Source organism: Carya illinoinensis, chromosome 1 (assembly GCF_018687715.1).
Source record: "Carya illinoinensis cultivar Pawnee chromosome 1, C.illinoinensisPawnee_v1, whole genome shotgun sequence".
NCBI classification, from domain to species: Eukaryota; Viridiplantae; Streptophyta; class Magnoliopsida; order Fagales; family Juglandaceae; genus Carya; species Carya illinoinensis.
Genome location: NC_056752.1, coordinates 38,427,003 through 38,430,919, shown reverse-complemented (window position 1 = coordinate 38,430,919; position 3,917 = coordinate 38,427,003). Strand labels below are relative to the sequence as shown.

Genomic DNA, 3,917 nt, shown 5'->3' with positions numbered 1-3,917 from the left:
GGCGGCCGGGGCAAATCAACACGAGCACGCAGTAGGCTCGATATCTGTCTCCGGGCGGGCCCCAACCCCCAAAACCTTCACTCATTAATATATACTACTAGTACTGTCTTTAACGTTTTCTGACAAGATTAGCACTGTATAGTAAACTTTTAATTAATGTTAGGATTCGATCCTTCAGGTAGTGAAAATCTCAGTTAATATTGTTTGTTATGATTTTTTTCCTTACTCCTGAAGGTTCCAAATAAGGAGATAGATATATACATGTATATATATATACACATATACATACACACACTACAGGTGGTGAATGAATTAGGTCTAACAAGGTAGAATATTAGATGACCGATCGATCAGTCATATATGTAATTAAGCAAAAGCATAAATATGGTAGCCATGAATCCATGCACGGTCCTTAGTTTGATTTAAGAACGATTATAATCCACAACATAGTTTGCCTGCAATTAAGCTGTCATGCATCCATGCTCGCAGTTGCACGAAACCACATACACATGTATTACATAGGATTAAACTGATGATGATTAGTACTTGATCATCATCGATCTATCTTGGTGAAACTAAACATGTACGTGCCAATTATACATCATGAGATGCTTTGGCTATATAACATGTCAGGTTCCACTTTATTTATTCCAAGCCACCATATTTAATTGGCGTAATTATATACCTTATAATTAAGCTGATCGGTTCTCTCACAGGATAGCTTAATTAGTTTCCATCATCTTTTTTGCATGCACGGTCAGTGTTGACTTGGGCCAGACATTTAAAGTCATGGTGAGTAGGTCTACCGTCGGATATACTGCCAGTATTATTAAACGAACGATAAGCTGTGTTTTCTTCTTCTGTGTCATCATCACTAGTACTACTACTGTTGTCATCTGTCTTAGACGCTCCCACAGAACTTGGGGCGTCGTCCTTATTGGCAACTACTGCTTGTACTTGTGATTCTGTGTCTGTGGCACGGGCAGCACCGGCTTTACCCTTTCGATCAGTTAGGAGATGACGCTTCAGCTCCGCTGGGAGACTTTCTGCATTGGCGCCTTCTTGCAGAGTTGCTAAGATCAAGAGAACTCCAACAAAGAGCACAGGTAGTAAAAGCTTCATGATGATGATCAATCTGTCGACCCAACCCTGAAAAGTAAGAAATATTAGCGGGTCAATCAATCGTGTGTTAAGATAATTACTGTTTAATTACAAACTAAATGATGAACTTCAATTAATTAGCACGGAAAATAGGGCTACAGTACCCATTGCATATAGGTATACCTGCAGCTAGCCTTTTCGCTAGAAGATGTTTAATTAAGGCGCGATGAATTAAGGAATGGCTGGCATACGCGCAAATATATATATAATAGGCCGCGACTTCCCTTGCGCACGTCTTTCTAAGGCGTAGTTGCGGAAAAAAAAAAAAAGAATATGTATATATATATAAATATTATAAGCACTAAATTAAAAGAAGAAAAAATATGAAAGCACTAAAGAAAAAAGGCTAGAGCGAGGGTGCAGTAGGGGGTACTGTGACTGTCGACACAATTGTGGCACCATTAATTTAGGATCAGATGCATGCGGTGGCCACCAAAGAAGTAATTATGATGAAAATTGATATTTATGACTTTCATTCGTGTTCATATTCTATGTTTCAATAATTATATATGTCCATGGATCACGCTTCTAAAGATATACTTTGAATTAATTGAATATATAATTTCTCACTTCAAATAAATTAGGGCCGGCTCTGTTTCATTCACTGAATGACGTATATGGGACCATATTGGACATTTATGCATGGATTTCGTATATGTAAATGTTATGGCAAGACATTTATTTATTTATTTATTTATTTATATGTTGTTCCGACCCTTGTCTTATGTGACGGTTGGATGATGAATATATAGATGATTCTAGAATTATGAAGCTTAATGTACTAAGCTGGTGATCACGTGACTCGTAAGCTGTATCAAATAAGGGTTAAACTTAAGCCACAGGATCTCTACATGTGGAGGCATCTGTTTTGCACTATATATATTTCACTATACGCAGTTTTGTAACACTAATTCATTTTGTAACATTTCAGTCAGTTTACGAGAAAGGTTTCTAGAGAGAGAGAGAGAGACCAGAGGGGAGAATCTAGGGTTTCACTGTGAGGAGAAGATCTGTGCGATTTTCTGTAGTGAGATGAGGGCTTTGTACATATAAGTGATTATGAGGCTTCACTGTGAAGGACACTGATTATCAATAAAGCTCTGAAACCATTCCTGTCGTGGACATAGACCACTAAGGTCGAACCACATAAATCGGTTATGTTGTTTCTTTCCTTTCTTTATTCTTGTTATTTCTTTGATTATTGATCTTGCTATTGTTCTGGTTCTTGTTATTTCTTGTTCTGTTTTGTGATTAGGGTTAGTCTGAATCTGTTTGGTTCTTTCCATGAATATTTCCATATCAATCTTTATCTTTTGAGTTCTATATAAAAGAAGAACTTTAAAAAAATTCTTAACAAGTGGTATCTAGAGCCTAGGTTCATGGGGACCATGAGATTTGATATTGAAAAATTCACTAGGGAAAATGATTTCGGGCTATGGAGAATCAAGATGAGGGCATTGCTAGTCCAACATGGATTACTTGCAAAATGCCCTCCTTGGTGAGAAAAGAAAAGGATCTTCCTTGAAAGAAGAAGACAAGGAGTTTGTCCATAAGGACATTCTCCAGAAAGCTCACAGTGCCCTAATCCTCTCTCTTGGGCATAATGTCTTGAGAGAGGTGGCTGGTGAGGACACTGCTACTGGTACTGGCTGGTTTGGGTGTTGAGAATTCTCAACACTCTCCACTACTATTCATTAATTTATTATTATTATTCACCTACTTTTTACTCCTATTTATTACTTTTTACTACTATTCACAATATACCTCAACACTTATCAACACTCAGCTAATAGACTTCACAAGAAAACTAAACTTTACACTTTCAAGATGACCCCTGGAACTCCAATAGGGCAGCATCTTGATGAGTTTAATAAAATCATCCTAGATCTAGTAAACATTGACATTAAGGTGGAGGAATAGGATCAGACCATTCTCTTGATGAGTTCTCTGGACTCATCGTACCAAAGCCTGAAAGAAACTATGATGTTTGGTAGAGACTCTCTTATGCTAGATGAAGTACAATATGTACTTTACATTAGGGAACTACAAAACAAAGGAGATACTAAACAAAATCTTGGGGAAGGCTTGTCTGTTAGGAATAGAACAGAAAAGAGAGAGAACAGAAAAGAGAGAAAATAAGTGCAATAATGAAGCCAAGAAATCTAGGTCTAAATCAAAGGGGAGATAGTTTAAATGTTTTCACTGTCATAAGGAAGGGCATTTCAAGAAAGATTGCCCTGATAGGAAAACAAACCTTGGGAATAAACCTAAAGAGGCAGGGGATGCTTCTGTGGTTTTAGAGGGGTATGAGAGTGCTGAGGTACTCACTGTGGGTGAAGTAGATTCAAAGTCAGAGTGGATAATGGACTCTGGGCGTTCCTTTCATATGTGTCCAATTAGAGATTGAGATTGATTTGAAACATTCTCTGAGTTAAAGAGGGGACATGTAATCCTAGGAAATAATAAGTCCTGCAAAATCATGGGTATAGGGTCAGTGAGACTTAAAATGCATGATGGAAGTGAAAGAATTTTGAGGGATGTTAGGTATATACCTGAACTAAAGAGAAATTTAATTTCTCTTGGTATACTTGACTTATCAGGCTACACCTTCAAATCTGAGGCAGGGGTCCTTAAGACCTAAAGGCTCTTTAGTCATTATGAAAGGGATGATTAAAAATGGATTGTATGCACTACTTGGAAAAACTATAGTTGGGGAAGCATCCTCAACTCAAAATGTTGAAGAGGGTAAATCTGTG

General features: G+C 37.5%; 1 long non-coding RNA gene across 1 annotated transcript; it reads right to left on the bottom strand.

Annotated features, from left to right (window-relative positions):
- Window positions 1-385: 385 nt before the first annotated feature.
- On the bottom strand, window positions 386-1,580 carry LOC122302600. The gene is made up of 2 exons (XR_006240489.1): window positions 1,285-1,580; window positions 386-1,149 (listed from the first exon to the last, which is right to left on the bottom strand). It is a non-coding gene; the product is annotated as an uncharacterized LOC122302600 (long non-coding RNA).
- Window positions 1,581-3,917: the final 2,337 nt, after the last annotated feature.